This window comes from Polyodon spathula, chromosome 40, assembly GCF_017654505.1.
Source record: "Polyodon spathula isolate WHYD16114869_AA chromosome 40, ASM1765450v1, whole genome shotgun sequence".
NCBI classification, from domain to species: domain Eukaryota; kingdom Metazoa; phylum Chordata; class Actinopteri; order Acipenseriformes; family Polyodontidae; genus Polyodon; species Polyodon spathula.
In genome coordinates this window covers 3251882-3269209 of record NC_054573.1, presented here as the reverse complement: position 1 = coordinate 3269209, position 17328 = coordinate 3251882, and positions in this window count along the sequence as shown.

The window sequence follows — 17328 nt, the reverse complement described above, 5'->3', positions numbered from 1 at the left end:
ACACTGTATATCATATGTGTCATTTAAATTCTTTTTAATAGACCAGGACAAAGAAAGGTAAAGTACAGATGTTTTCACTTTGTAATTCACTGGAGGGAAAGATATATATTTCTCCTGATTGCGGAGCTGCCATATAAAAATGTGAGAAACATAATCAGTGCGTCTCTCTGTCTGGTTATTACATAGCCTGTATTCTTATACAGTTCCACGGTTATGACCCAATACATCGCTGTGAGCACGATTTATTTTCTGCACTGTTAAGGATAGTTCATCCGCTACAGAGTGGTCAGTCAGCCCTCACTTTCGAACTCCCTGTAAGATATTCTGATACAAACAAGCCCAGTATTGATACGAATCAAATGCAAAGTTTGAAATGGGCGATACACCATTCACAACATCCTAGGAACCGGTTCATTGCTAGATGAGATTTTCAGTTTCAATTTACACATTTTTTTCAGTACCTATCAATAATGAGAAAGCACCTCGAATTGAATACATATTTTCATCTGCAAATCGCCAATACAGTACAGGGGGAAAAAATACCTAGTTTTTTTTAATACCATTTCGGATTGTGCTTATTTTGTCTGGAGCGGAATTGAAGTGGAGCGGAGGATATTGTGAGCGGAATTTTGTTCCCGCTCTGCTCCGCTCACATTCTCTAGTCAGAGCACACCTCAACATGCAGGTCAGAGCTCAGCCCTCCAGCGTGTATGCATAGAGGCTCCAGCAAAGCAAACATGCTGATGTCTAGAGCTTTTGTGCTTGGCAATTCTTGAGCAATCCTCCACATAATCGGGCAAATTACTCAAATACTCAACCGAGTACTTCTTTAAAAATAACTGTAGCTAAAAAAAATAAAATTGTTCCATTTAAATTTCACATCCAGTCATTAATGTAGGTCTCAAATGTGCAGTTTTGAAAGAAACACATCTTAGGTTAATAGGTTAAAGAAATCCCTGGGTCATTTTACCTGGCGAGTGGGAACCCCTTCATTTGTTACAGACAGGAAAAGAAGCCAATCAGCTGACTCCCCTATTGACCAGCATGCCTCGAAGTAATCCTGCTTTGACCCAGGCGTGACTGCTGGGATGAAATGACCCTGGGAGTGCAAACGGATCCCCCAGGAATAAGAGAGACTGAGAGCTTCCTTTTAACCTACAGGAGCACCAGAGATAATGTTTTAAAATGAAAGTACACGTGTGCGTTTTCAATTTCTACACTCCCCGGCGTTCGCTACATTTTAAAGCATGCGTGTGGGTGTTCCAAAGTGTTTTTATAGTTCAACGGCCAGGCTGTAGAGGGGATATCGCAGCAACAGTTTTGAATTCAGAGCTTCCCACAGCAACGTCCAAAAAAAATACCTGCATTCAATATATCATTTTAAAACGTAGCTAGTTAATTATGCATGGTGCAAACTGAACATATCTGGGTCACATAACATTGCAGTGACCATCATAAAACAGTTTTTTTAAAACATGGATTGGCCCTAATCTTGGGCCAGAGGTCCTGTACTGGGTAACCTAAAGATAACATGAGAGAGTCCAAGATCAGTGCTATTGGAGGTCTCTGCAACCAGCTGTAACCTGCTCTTTATTGTGCTTAAGAGTAGAGAAATTGTGACTTAAGAAGTACATGAAAGTGCTCAGACACTGAGAGGAATAACGCACCCTGATTCTGTTCACCAGCTTGTGTAACCTCACCACAATGTGCACTGTGAACATGTGCCACTCTGCAGTCACTTAAACACTGCGGTTCCTCTTTAAATAATGGGATTTAAACCCAACACAGATGAAAACCGTATTCAAAACATTTTTCTATTAAGTAATGATGAAGAGTCTTAGCTTGAACCTTGAGAGGAAGGAGTTGTACGTACATCGCACAACAACTGTGATGAAACTTGGTATTTAATGTTATTCAGCTACGTTTCTGCAACTGTCAGACTCTCTTCATATAAACAGTTGTATTTAAATGTTTTCTTTCTCTCCTATCTCATACACAAGGTTTAGTGCACCGTTTTTTTTCTGCACAGCTGACAAAGGGCTTTTGTCCGGCGCGTGATTTTAAACCATGTTCATGTTTGTGCAGTACAGTTCTACTGCCTTTCATATATACATGTATAAATAAACAAACTAAACAAAGTGGTTTGTTGAAATCTTGTCGTGGCAGAGGCTGCCCAGATCAGACCCCCTCCAGCTGTCAGCATGTTCGGGTCACGGCAGTGCTGTGGGTCAGTTAAGAAGCATCTTCATGCAGGCTACAGAAACGAGTGAAAAGCAAATTTATGCAGGCTATTGAAAAAAAGTGTGCCGACCATAGACAACTAGAGGCACAGACCACCCTCCACCACTGAACCGTGACACCAAAATAAATCACTTCATTAAATATGTCCCCAAATGTAAATGGTTAATTATGCGTTCTGTAAACCAAAAAATGCTGACAGCACTGTGACGGCTTTGCTGGTGGCACCTGTACCACTGTCCTGACACGCTGTTTTTTTTATTGTGCACTCTCAAACTACTGTCCGTGTTGCAGTTTTTTTTTTGGGGGGGGGATTGCAATCAGCTTTTGATGGTTGGATTACATTTTTTTTCTTGCAGGTCGTGAACAGTGTTCATCTAGAAGGTACGTATGTGTGTGTGTGTGCGTCTCCTCAGCCAGCATGCATGACAAGTGGAAGAAGTGTTTATAGAGCAGGGTTTGTAAGGTAATTTATGCAAAGTCCTTTCCATAGAAATGCAAATGTTCTGCATATGTAATCTCTTAATGTTGTATAGTATAAAAAAGTAACAACACTCGAATGAAGTGAAATTCTCAACCTGCTTTAGTGTTTTTTTTATGCTTTTAAATATGTTTTAAAGGTGTAGGTTCCATTTTATTTCCTAACATCACCTGGAGAGACTAGCAGTTGTGCTGGATTGAGTGTGGCTTGTTTTGAGATGTGGGTTACGCTGCAGTCCCCTAGGCTAGCTAAACAGTGTTAAAAAAACAAAACAATTCTGAAGCTGTCATCTCGGTGAACTACCTCTGTTTACTCCATTTTTTGTTTGATGCATATAGCACATGTGATGGAGAAAAGGGTTCCAGCGTGTGTGCGTGTGCGTGCGAGCGTGTCTGACTGCTTTCATTCTCGTCTTTGCAGGCGTTCCCGGTCCCGCTCTAGAAGCCCACACTACCGGTACTGAACTGCCACAGAGCGCCGTTTAATACAGGACTGGCGCCGTCGTCTCTTTCCAAGAGATAAAGTAACAACCACTTTGAATTTACACCATCTGATCAATTCTGCTGTTATGTAAAACCGTGCTGTTGTGCGCTTTGCACTTGCTCTTTCCGTTTTGCTGCCATTGCACAGTGCGTACCGCTAAAACACAAACCGCTCACCCCGTCACCTCCCTATCGAGGGCTCGCCCTGCACAGCTCACCAGGATTCCAACAGCCAGGGGATCGCGTGGAAGGAAGCAGCCCCAGGAAAAGCTTGAACGTTCACTGGTCTGCAGCTGCACAGACCTGTTGTAACCAACTAAAGGATGAGCTGGGTGGTCGCTGTGGTTTTGAGAAGTGTGAAATCAAAAGGTTTGTTCTACAATAGACTCCTCACTGCGACCACCTTCAGACGCTCTGTTCACACCCGATCATCAGATACTCGGTCGAGCTACCACGAAACAGTCTTCATTTTATAACCCAAGGTTCTTGATACTGTAGAGCAGTTTTACAGTCATAGGACTAAACTGCGATGATTAAGTCACACACACACACAGAGAGTGAGGGAGGGAGGGAGGGAGAGCGCACACTTTAATGAGCTTGGTAGTTGCCACATAACTGCCAGTTTCCACTGTAGCTGCTTCTATGACTGTGCTGTTCAGCCTTTCCACTTGCTTCAAAGATGCGTTCTGGGCAGGATGAATTGGGGGCTGCACAGCGCCCCCTATAGGCCACAGAGGGAGTTGTGGCAGTCATGCTATTTCAGTGCTTTGTGTAACTCTAGAAATACCTTTTCACAATTTAGTCCAAGTGGCTTCTTAAGCCCAGTGTTCTGCTGGCAGCATGACATACACGACCCCCGTGATCCGCTGCACAGTGTGAGGTGGATCAATGTGCTAACATCACAATACCTATGGGCTACTTTGGATGTCCTGTAATGAGATTAATCACAGTGGGTAAAGGGCTCTGATTTGAGGTGTAATTCATTACTTTCGAGTCAAATGGGATTCTTAATTGACCTACAGGGGTAGGAGTAGCTTGTTTCTGGACTCTGGAAGCACTAAATGGGCAATTTTTACATTTGAAATGACGTCGCAGAACCCCGCTGTGCAATTAGGAGGTCCAGACGCTTCGAAAGAAATGAATAACACCTTTAAAGGGGAGGAGAAAATCAGAACTCTGCCCACCCGTTACAGTATTCCATCGCTCCTCGAATTATCATTTCCGCAGGTAATTAAGAGTATTTACAAGACTGAACTAACACGAACTGGGGGGGGGTCGATGAATTCCAAACCTTTTAATATACAGGGCAGTTAAGTGGGTGTGTCACTAGCATGCAGAGAGCATGTTTTCTCTGACAGGAGTGCCACGCGGCGCACTACAGGTAACTGTGCTGTAATCCAGCTCTGTATCCTGATGCCGTGTGGTGGGCAAGACTAAATCTACCTTTATTGGAGTAAAGAAGTTTTCCTTTTATGTAAATGGACGTTTTAAAATCAAATACAGTACATCTTCAATAAAAAGTACACTATTCACTCATCTTCAGGCCTTTGTGCTCATTTGTTTTATATTGCTCTTAACTTTAGTCTTAAGTGGCAGACCCTTATACAGCATTGATACATTTGGAAGTACTAAAAGGAACGAAATAGCCAATGACAAGTCTTTTGCGATGTCGTTGAATTAGTTTTAAACACCCTTATACCGCATGCGTGTTATGGTTTATTTATGGGGTTTTTTCGAATGGTGTTGTCTTTCCTATATAAAAGGTACAGAGGGGGATTAAGCTTTATCATTGGCTTGTTTCTTCATGACAGGAGCAGCGCACTGAGATACGCTGTTTGATACACAGCTGTATTCTAGGATTCTCTCAGTAAAATTCTACTATGGGTAAAAAAGGCAAAGGTATATAAGATGGACGTTTTGCCTACAAGTAACAGCCAAGAGGAAAATATTTACTATGGATGTTTTCACCTGGGTCAACCACGGGGTATATTTCCAGAACTGGTCTATTACCACGTTCTTATTTTTCCTGTGGGTATCAGATCACAAATTGCAGTACTGTTTTTGAATCTGGATCTTTTCAACAGGTACTTTTCTAATGTTCATAAAAAAAAACATGTCCCTTAAGAATTACAAAAGAGTTCTTCATATTTTATTACTTTCAATTTCGCTGGTAGAATGTTCAGCTATATGATTAATATTTTAATTGTAGGCTATAAGCTGATAGAAGAATAAAGATTAAGGAAAACATATTTACAGTGGAATAAAACAATTGGCCTGGATTGTATTGCATTCGCATTGTGAGGATCTGATCGGAGACCAATCTGAGTTGGGGACCAAAAGACACACTGTAGTCAACTTACTGGATATACATGTCAGACACTTGTAATTAATTTCTTCAAAAAGTTTAACATATGAAGGTATAAGCAGAATATATGAAATACCAGAATTCAAATTGATCATAAAAAATATTGTGCGTATACTGTTGACCGGCCGGTTTGTCTGTGTTGTTTTTCCAGTATATTGCTGCTGGTTAGTGGAGGGTCAATGGCAAGTAAGCTGCAGGACCATGTGTGTCTGGTGCTCTCTGTGTGTTAACCAGAGCAGCATTGCCCTGAGCTAGCTCGCTCCACCTCCTCCCTCTCAGCTAACCCCACTAGACTGGTTTCTACCTGGCTCTGTGCCGAGCTGAGAATGGGACGTTTACTGCAAGGTGGTGACCCTCCTCCTGTCGTTCTTAAAACTGCAGTTCTGCTTTTAAACCATTGACTTATTCTGCAATTTGAAATACAATACCTGGTTTCACACCTCAATTAGCACCAATCCTAAAGTAACATTCGCTAGTCCTAGATTAGTGCTAATTGGGGTCTGTCCGACCATTGTCCGTTAATCTTGTGACACACAATTACAGCTCAAAGGCAAATAGACAGCTTTTAGGCAGGATGTTATATTGCATTAAAAGTAAAAACTGAGTGTTAGAGAATCATGATAGTGTGGCTGCCATTTGCCTGTCCTATTTGAAGGACATGTTGAAATCGGTCCTGCTCATTTCCATGAAAATCAAGCCTGCGTGGAGAGAACCAGACGGCTTACTATAGATCAGGGTGATTGGTGCGGTCTCCTTATTTCTGGTGTCGATAGCTGCAGTGTTGTGAAGCATATCTGGGAGGGGAGCTTGCATGACTTTGTAAATCTGCTGCCAAACATAGTATTGCTAATATCTCCTAACCATGAGTGTCCAAGCCTCCAATCTCAAAACCGTCCCAGATAGTGACTTCGTGTTCGCGGGGGGTAAAGCTCAATCCGCTTCGAGTCATTGCTTTTCTGTTTAGTCCACAGCTGTATTCTATTATTCTCCCAATAAAATTCCATTCAAGGGGGTGTGACCAGTGGAAATAAACCTTTGCACAGCCGCATCATTATCAATTTTACAAACCATTCGATCGGGTGCTTTGGTTTTGTTCACGAAAGCTCCTGCTTCTGTTCCAGCCAACGAGGATGCTTAGGAATATGATTGACATGCTAGTTAAGGGCAGGATACAAGAGCAGAAACAAAACCTCTGACAGGACTGACCAGCTGTGAGGCCTTTAACCCTGAAAACAGGTCTCCTTCTTCCCGACAGGTCGGTTCGTTGATCCCTAGCCTTCATCCACACCGCGTCCTTTGTTCCTAAAAAAGATGGAAAAGGCACAGTTTGTCTCTCGAAGGCTCTGGAATTTTAAAATGTCCATCTTTGTGTCTCTCATCCACCCAAGAGACTCAAAACATGAAACTGTTTCTTTAACTCGCTTTGAGAACGAACCAGCCTGTCAATAACATCCATGCTCGCCATGGCTACAGATTCAAACCAGGAGCTACAGTCCAGTAGCAGTGCGATGACCAGGGTGTGCAGTATATTATAGAATTAGTAATGGTAAATCACAATTTGATGAACTACTTTCTCGCCTGTGTTGCAGGCAATAAAACCCCACGTATTTTAGAGTAAGGCTTTGGTGGGACCCTATTACCTGCGACACAGGAAGGAAGGGAACTTTGTGTTGTGGCAGAAGTGAAAAATAATACTAACTGAAAAAATAAACAAAGGGCATAAAGAGAGTATCTTTTGGTTCACACAGTCACTTCCCTGGTTCTTAATACGATTGCTGAAATGCACACGTTGTGTTTTTGGTGACTGTGTTTTCATCCGAGTTCAGGAGTCGCCCTTCTGTTTAGTTGTCGACACATACTCTCCCCCCACCCACCCCACAGGACTGCTCCTAAGCAACAGTGCAAGTGTGTCGATAATAAATACGCAACATAGAAGCTGCAATCTGAAACAAGCTTACATGATGCAGCTAAGCAGTGCCACCCCACCCCCCGGTCTCAATAACAGCTCGACAGATGCTCATTGTGATTGGTCGCTTGGTTTCTAGGTAACATCAGTCTGAACGTTCCACGAGGCCGTTTTCCCAGAGCTATTCTGTGCAGGTCCGAAGGTGCGCTTCTGCTCGTCTTAAAGCATTGATCATCGTCCATCTTCAGCAGGTTTAACAATACGATACACGATAAATATTAAAAGCTGATAATGTTTAAATACATAAAAGAAATGATGCAAAATGTGTCAGCAGACCAGTCTACTCCTGCAGCTGTACCCTGTGAGGATTTTGTTAAAAGGTGAACCAGCTGCCATAGGAAATACTTTTGCCGTCACTTACAGGCACAGTTCCCTTATCCTTGATGCGTGGGATATAGAGTTAATGGTTGCCCAGACTGGATTGCAGAGGGATCCGGCTGCAGCCCTGGTTTGGTTCTGGGGTCGAGAGGAGGTTACGTTGTAGAGACTGCTTTCATGGTGCTGATGGGAACAGGTTGCTGGGCTGGGCCTGCTGAGGATGAATCAATTGCAGGGAGACATGAAATCTATAATCAATCTCTCTCCAAATACACAGTACTAACTCAATAAAACATTTTGCTTTCTGGTGAGAACATGATAAAGATCACGCAAATGAATTATGTGATATATATATATATATATATATATATATATATATATATATATATATATATATATATAATTTTTTTCACTTGGCAGCAAAGTGCTTCCTTCTGCAAGTTGATCAGTTTTAATGTACTTTCTCTCTATCTAATAAAACTGCTTTAGTTTGTAGTATTAATACAGATAGTTATGCAGTGGTTTGTGAATGTTCCCAAGCACCCTGTACATAAAGTATTCTGGGGCTTACTCTTTATGCAAGATTACTTTAAAAAAATAAGATATTGAACAGATTTTTAACCTGAAATTTGTCCCCAAAAAACACTGATTTATGCCAAGAAATCTCACACTTGCTGTGGGGCAATGCATCATGTAGCCAGTGAACGAGTTTCTGTGTGGTACACACTAGCGACAAATGTATATGAAAGCCTTTATTTGCAGAAAGTTATTTGTCTCGTCACATTCTTTCTTATCCAACATATGTGCATTTTAATGTCACTTTCCATATTTATCTGCATTTCATTACACATCTCATAACGCTGACCAGCAACTGAAGGCTGAAGCCATCTCGCCAGCCCTCCTGTTCTGTGAAACTGAAACAATGGACTTAGTTCCTTAAAATATGCGGCTTGTTTATAATCTAATTACAGAAATAGATATAGGAGATACATAGATATATAATAAAATTACTATTGGCTTACTAAATTTTTTATAGGTCCTATGACTGTATTTTAAACAACAGATCTAAAACTTTTTAAAAAGTACCTTAAAGTAACGTGCAATGAAAGGAGCTGTAATATACACCATAGCATCACTAAGTGACTCTGGTACTTGGTATATTCGAATGAATAAATCATTCCCACACTGCTTCAGTTAATGCACACTTAGTAAACGGTTAGAACTCACTGATCCAATTCAGCAGCTTGTGAGAGCTCACTGAAGTCCTTTTGCTTTTCAGAGTCTTTAAAAGCAGATCTGATTAAAATGAACCCCAGGGGGCCTGTTCATTGAAACACGATCGCGAGTGTGCCGACAAATAGCCGGCATTGTTTAACCCTGTTTAACCTGCCTCTGTGTGCATTAGCCTGGTGCAGTGGAGCTTGAAAAAGTCCTTTCTCCCCAGACCTTTGTTGGGAGTGTGGCTGCTTGGTATCCGGTCCACTCTAAGGGTCGCTGACCTCTAATGCCAATGACAGCGAAGGTCGAGCGGTCAGGGCTGGTTCTCAGGCCCCCAGACAAGGGATTACTCCTCGTCGCAGCTCTAATCCAGTAACTAATTATCCCTCTAAGAAAAACTTCACACTTACCCTGTCATCTTTAATTACACCCTACAACACCAATCCACCCACCACTGACTCAAATTCACCTTTCAAAAAACATTACTGACATTTCAGAAGACCACTGGGGTGCTCTGTGACAGCATGTGTGCTGCAGTAAAGCTATCTCTGTCCTCTCCCACAATAGAAGGGCTCAAATAAATGTAAATCTACAAAACGAGAGGAGGCCGTTCAACAGATCGACGCGCGTTTCATTTCCTAGCAGCTGATTCATCTCAGAACTTTATCAAGTCTGGTCTTAAAGGGTTCCAGTGAGTCAGCATCAACAGCATGACTGGATAACACATGCTAAATTCTAATTAATAACTCATTTTGGGGTGTTGCACTTGTGAGATGATGCCATCATTAAACTCCTTTTGCATTATTTTTAAAGAGAAAACCATTAGCTGTTCACGGATACCAGATATTCAGTCGTTTAGGTATCCAAGTGGATAAAAGGGACAATAATTTTGACTGTCTGTGTATACACATTATAAAGTATTGAATAAATAGGAAACTTAAGGTACAATACAAGGAATGAACCAAAAGGGATGTTCCTGTCTTTTTTTTTTTTTTTTTTTTTTGGAAGGACTAACCAGATCAGCAGCCATTTTGAATAAAATATCCAGTATTAAAAAAACAAATATATATGCTAAATGTACAGTTCTATCTTTCCAATGGATTTATTCTGAAAATTGAGGCAGCTGTCAATGGCTGCAGCTGTAATTGAGTAAAACCATAGAAAACTTTCGCTTAATATATGTATACAGAAAAATGCATGCATTGAGTTGAGCAGCGTTTCTAAATATTAACATCCAATCCAGTAAATCAAATTAATAATCATAAATAATCTATTACCTGAAAAGTAAGACAAACTCTAGTGTACTGATACATGTCCGATACGTTCGTGAACAGATGCAGAAGAATCCTGTAAGCCTCCAACTCGGCAGTTACTCACGCTGGAGGGTTTTAAAAACTTGGCCAGCACTCTTAAAGGGGGGGGGCAGTGATAACGTTAGATCTTTAAACCCTGGTTAGCATCTTTAAGATTGTGTTTTTGGCAGCATACAACTCCCCACTTGGTTTTAGAACCGGCTCTTCGTATAGTGACTGGAAGCCAGCTGGGCGAGACCCAGGCGCTCTGTTACACCTCCAGGCTTTGTTCCTTTGTGCTTCCGTCTTCCATATGGAAAACGTCAAAGCTACATGATTCAAGCCCAAACAGCAATGTCGCTGCATAAATATTTGCTTGATGCTGAATGCCTCCTTCGCTCAAGGCTATAATCATGTATGCAGAGATATGTTAAGTCCCATGCAGGAATTAAGAGTGTTCAATAGCACGTTTAAAAACAACTGCTTGGCCACAGCATTTTGCATTGATATAACATTTTGCAATGGGTTTTTGGTGCAACTGCCCTGGACTGGAGGAGCCCCCTTTCTCTTAGGGGGTGAGGGAGGGAGCAGTTCAGTCTCCCTGCTTGAAACCTGCCCTGGACTGGAGGGAGCCCCCTTTCATGGGGGGTTCATGCCTCAAGGCATCTCGGTAAATATTTTAAAATCTGTTTCTTAGCTCCTGTTACCACCAGCAACATCATCAGTTCCCATCCCCTCCCTTTCGTAGGGTTGAATACCGGTTGGCTTTTTGCTTGTTTAATACGCTGACCTACAGCACAGGTAGTCCCTGTTAACACATTGTCATTTTTTCGTAACTTTGTTTTTAACCCCTAAAGTGCTATAAGATGTGCCTGGCCCGTCCTCAGAAACGGTTGCGAAGTGTTGCAACGTACCAAGTGCGTCCTCATTAAAAACATGCATTTGTTTTTTTTAAATGAATGCTAGATTTGCCGCTATTTCACTCATGGTCGGTCACTCATCAAGGTGGTCTCACAGCTAAGGGGTCTGTGGTACAATACCTTTGTGACACAGTTGTTAACCCTAATTTATAGCCTGCTTTAATGTTAGTGCTGCAATACATCCAGAGAGAATTTAAAACAACCAGCGTGTAGCTCTCAGTCAATGAGGCTCAATAACAAAAAGGTTTCCTTTGATTAGGAGCTGCGTTACAGTCTCACGTGTCATTAAATTAGCTTCAAAGTGACGCCTCTGATTACTTTCTGACGGTACAGGAAGATGCTCCCCATGTCTGAGGCCATCATGTCCACATCATTGAAACTTACCACATGTGTGAGGATTTGTTTTTTTCCCTCCAATGAAGTATGAGCTCAGTGATCAGACTCTACAATAAACATGAGGAACTATGTGCGTTTTTTTATTAGTTACTGCATTTTAAATCTTATCTCACTTTGTGTCTAGTTGAGTTGGTGTTGGATAGTTTTATTTTTGTAATCTCTGTACAACACACTTTATAATGTTTTATTAAATCTCATTTAATTTGAGAATTTTCAGAATTTGATTTTAATTTATCAGATCACTCCAAAAGCACAGGTTTGTTATATTAAAATATTATATCAGGCAAATGCACAAAGCGACAACCGAGGAGATAAGTAAGTATTTATGAAACACAGCTTAAAATACAGAACTCGCAAGAAGAGACAAGTAACATGAGTATGAACATCAATGAAATAATCCAAGATCACGTTTCAATACAGAAGCTACAATTAACAGCAAAGGGATAATTAGAAATTGAATTCAGCACAGGTACAGTTAGCATCAGTGAAGTAGTTAGATTGAATTTTATACAGATAATTGTACAATTAAAACAGGGAGTTCATAGAATCAATGCAATAGTGGCATGTATAAAAAAAGTTTACTGCACTAAAAAGTTAAAACCAAGTAATTAGCACACTCCAAACCAAGTGAATATCGCACAAAGGAACAATAATAATGTAAGAAAAAAACGTGCACGTATTCCTTCCTAAAAGCAACGTGCAAGGCTCCGGGAATACAAACACACACCCTCAAAACAGAGCGTTAATAAGCCGAGAGTTAAAATACCAAATTTCTCACACAGCATGCACGGGTTGGTTACAACCGCAGACTTCCCAGCAGCCACGGACACGGCTAAACCGCAGGAAACAGTTCAGAGCAAAGGGAAGCTCAAAACAATGGCACTACCTCCATTAACGGGGCTCACTCCTCGCCAAACAAGCGTGTGAAACCGACCGACCTTCCCGCAACCTTGCATCTCCCGTGTCTCCCTTTGCACTGCGTTTTAAATGGTAACGAGGTGACGCGATTTATCCCATTGAATTTAGATAATCAGTTACACCTGAAGCAAAATTAATTAATGCAAAACTTTTGGCCAGAGTTGTATGCAAGGGAGCATTTTTTGTGATTATTTCATATATATAAGCAATGTGCAGACCCAGTCCCAAAATAAAGCCTTTGTTTTTATTTTTGTAAGCCTAACTATTAAGTTCAAGAACACTCAGGATATATATAACAGCTGATCCCACAGCCTTGAAGCATCAATCTTGGAGTCCTAACACTGTGATTAGTCACACAGTTTGATGCATTGTGCACTAGTAGCACAATTTTTTTCAATGAATAAAGCCGTTTCAATAAATTAGAGGAGATTTGTTTCAAGTGCTCTTCAAATGAGACGGTACTGTTTTCAGGGCCGTTCTCGGTGTTTAGCGGGGGGCACTCGCCTTAATTAAGCCCCCTTGTCTAATAAAGAGCCAGCAGTATCCCTCGCTAGGGATTGTTCTCGGTTTTTGTGTTTTCTGTTGTATTACAGTTTCTCAAGACTTCTCAGTTGGCGCGGTCCTTGTGTTGTCATCTCTCGTCTCCAAAAAGAGAAAGCGCCTCGTCTTCCGCGTCTGAAATGCTTGACCCGCATCAGCAACTTGCACAGGTGTCTGGCAAGCGAGGACAAGGGCAAAGGAAGGAGAGAGGGGACGTTGTTTGGTCTGCGTTTCGAAGCGTGCGGGTCCAGGTGCTCGCTGTCTTTTGTCTCCAGGGTGACCCGGGGTTGGACCGCTGTTGCTGGTCACCTCGCTCCCAAAGCGTAAGAAAGCTTGCTAAGTGGTGTCGACCCCCCCCCCTTGCTTTCAAGCGGATGTGTTGAATAGAAAGTGTTGGATGTGTGGGGCGTGGTGGAGAGTCTGTTGTCCCACCATGGTTTCCCGGCTCCAAGGTTAAAAGGCCCGTGTTCTCGTCTGTTAATCACAAGAATCACATCTGAGCTGTCATCGCTCCCCTATCAGTGCGCGCATTGTGCAGGCTGCACATTGCACGGCGGTTTGATTACTCAGTTGTGGCATTAGGTTCTCTTCATTATTCACAGCTTCAATAAGCTTTCAGTCATCCATTTATTTTAAGACAGTTTCGTTTTTAAAAGTCTCTTTATACTGTATTAAATGAATCTTTTTTTTATATATATAGCGCCTTTCACAATACAAAAATTGCCTCAAAGCGCTTCACATGAATAAAACATTGGCAAATGTTAATAAAATAATGCAAGAAAAGCAAGAAAAACATAAGAAACACAGAGAGAACAGTAAAACAAGGCAGAGAATAAAAGGAACGTCATTATAGCATAAAAACGGCCCAGTGTTTGTAATCTCGTTTTAAAAGGAACGACTCTTGGTTCTTCCCTGACAGAGCTGGGAAGAACATTATAGTTTTGGGGCCCTGTGACTGAATGATTTTATGTTTTGGTTGTTCGATTAAAACATCATTTAAATACGATGAGGGGATCCTTTCTTGAGTTGAATGAAGTTATCCATAGGGAGCAGTAACGCTTTCTATAGGGCCCTGTGATGCTGGAGCTAGCCTTGCATCTTCTATCATTTTTGCTCTGTGGTTTTTCCATAAGCTGGCCGTGCTGATAATCACAATTCCCAGAATGAACTTCAGGGGCAATGCAGACAGCAGGTGGCACAACAGTGGCAAGGGTGAGATAATTACAGCAGCTAGAATGACACTGCCATTAGTAGAACAGCACCACAGTTTGCTAACTGTGCTCTTCTCCAGTGCTCTGCAGTGGCAATGCAGAGGCGCAATGGGTCAGTTGTAGCACATATATAGGGCAGCTACAATGGTTTGAGGCTGCCATTGGTAGAATGGTATGTTGCATCTTTTCAAAATGAATAGCAATGCTGACACTGCAATGGCAATGCAATAAGGGGCAATGGTAGCACAGGCTATACAGCTACAATAAGACAAAACTGCCACTGGCAGAAGGGCACCACTGCAGACTTCTTTACTGATCTTTTCATGGCAATGTCAACAATGACCCTACAGTCACAATGCAATGGTAGCACAAGGGCAGCTACACTAGGAATGGCTGTCATTGGTAGAATAGGACCAGAGTATATGATCTTTGAAGACAATGCAAACATTGTCACTGCACTGGCGATGTAGTGATGCGGTACTCAGCAGCAATGGTGTGAGGCTGCCATTGATTGAATGGCATCGATTTCATATTTTCATTCTGATAAAATGGTAAGAATCAAGGGAGCAATCTCACTGGCTACCAAGTATTCCAACCTGTGCAAATATGTCACCATGCCTCGTGCCAATCAGCACTCCACTGCACTACACTTAAACTATATTCTACCAGTGTGGTACAGGACCGCTCTCTGCAATGTTCCAGATTAGGTGTCAGTGCTGTCAATGCTGTGATCTGCATGGTTTTGCTAGTTAGGGTTTCTTCAGGGTGATACACTGGGATTAGAATGGGGTCCCAATCGAATTGTGAATTTTCCTAGGCAGATAATCATATTTAGATGATAAAAGCATCCACATATCTGAAGGGCTGCTGGGAATGCGATGCAATATTCATCACGTCTATCCCCATTCAAATAAAAAAACAAACCAATCAGATTACTCTTGTCAAAAGTGCCACCCTGATTATTTAAAGTGTGTTGAGGGAGGCTGCGCTAAGTGGAAATGTACACGATGCGACGGAGAGCAGCTCGCAGTCCTGTCGCTGAGGGGTGAGTGATCTCCGTTCAGCTGTGCTGCTGCCTCAGTGTTCAGGATGGAGAGTTATTCACCGCTAGGAAGGTGTGAAGGTGGAAAGCTGTTTGAGGTTAGCAGGGGTCAAGCTAAGCAATAAACTCAGAGCGGCTTCAGAGACATCCATCAGGCGCTGACAGCACTCCCCGTCTTGCACTGATCAGCCCTGCTAAACTGACCTTCATTTTAATTGCAATGCAGCACTCATCGGATTTTGGGAGAATATATAGATAGTGAGACCAGTAATTATTCAGAGATTTCAATAACCTTTATTATTATTCAAAATGAAACTCTTGGCTCCCTCGTTATTCCACACCTAGCTCGTGTCTTGTTCCTTACAGTCCTGTATGAGGTCCCTTCACCACTACTGTATATGAACAACATTATGTACAGAATAGCATAAGAATTGCAGTAGCAATTTCATGTTTTATCAGATGGATGCAAAAAAAAACCATAAGTGTGGCATACAGATGCTCTCTATGTCTCCAGAATCGGATATACTCAATAACTTCTACTAAATAATGTTAATACCACGTTTTATGAAAGTTGGATAAGCAGTTCTCCAGATATATGAAGAAATCTGTTAAGAGTGATTGCCTCCACGATAGTAGCAAAAATGAACAAAGTATTACACGTGGCCTTAAATAGGATTCAATTCACATGAAAGAATAAGACTTTGTCAGTAGACAAGTCCAGTCCTGCAGCTGTACCCTGTGGCAGTTTTATTAAAGATGACACAACTTCTATGGGAAATACTTTTTTGTAAAAAATACTGTTTGCGTCACTGTATACGCTGTTTGTTATTAACAAACATGCATATTTGTATTATTAATTGTGCACTTTTAATTAAACAAGGTGTAATGAAAGTAGGGCACGCTTCATCTTCTCCAGATTGTTCTTGTTAATAGTCTGCTCTTGTTAATTGTGTACGGACGTGCGCTCCAGGGATAGCGTGCAATTAAGAGGTTTTTAAAAACACCTCAGCAGGCAGTTAGAGACTGATAACCTGGGTTACATCCACCTACGCACTCCCAGGACGTGCCAGACTCTGTGTTTAATCAAGTGACGGACTCAAGTGGAGTTTGATACAAAAGAAGTCGTCATGCAGCATATATTGTATTCACCAAAGGGATTCCCATTTGGAGAATCAATAAATTGTCAAACAGCCTTTTAATATCTCTTCTATGAACGCAAACAGTGACAAGAAGCAGTTGACTTTATCAGGAGTTCACCAATAACCTGTCACATTCACAATTAAAACACATGTTTATATTATACCTTTGCCATAGTTTACCATGGTTTGCTCAATGTGCTTTCATTATGGGAATATTTTATATGGGTACCTTTATAATAAATAAAAACACAAGAAAGTTGTAAGCGTACACACTGCAGTGTTCTGTATGCAATACTGTGCTGCCAGACTGCACATTCTGAACAAAGCAAATCACAACACACCCCTTCTACATTCCACAACATCACCCTTTCAGTACATATACATTCATTACATTCCCCAAGTATAGCTTCTGTAATTCTCTATTCTTTAATTCAACTGCAATAAACACTTCATTCAGGCTGCAGCGCTGATACAGCGCTGATCGAACAGTGGTGTCCTTTCAAGCTGTTTAATAAGAGCAGATATTCTTCCAGGAAAATCGACCGATGCCAGCCAAGCCAATTCAGTCTATCAATTCATTCTTCAATGATTCACTTTCCGATCCCGGTTAATGGAGCTCTTTCAAGTCCTTTAAACAATATTGGCGTTTTCTTCCAAGTTTATTGACGCAGTCAGGGTGTTTTCTCAAATGTTATTTGGCAGTTCAAGTTGTTCAAAGCTGCTCTCCATTCCTCTGTCTGACTAGACCGACAAAGCAAAGTCCTAAATTCAAACTCAAGTTTTCAGTGTTGCTATGGAGATG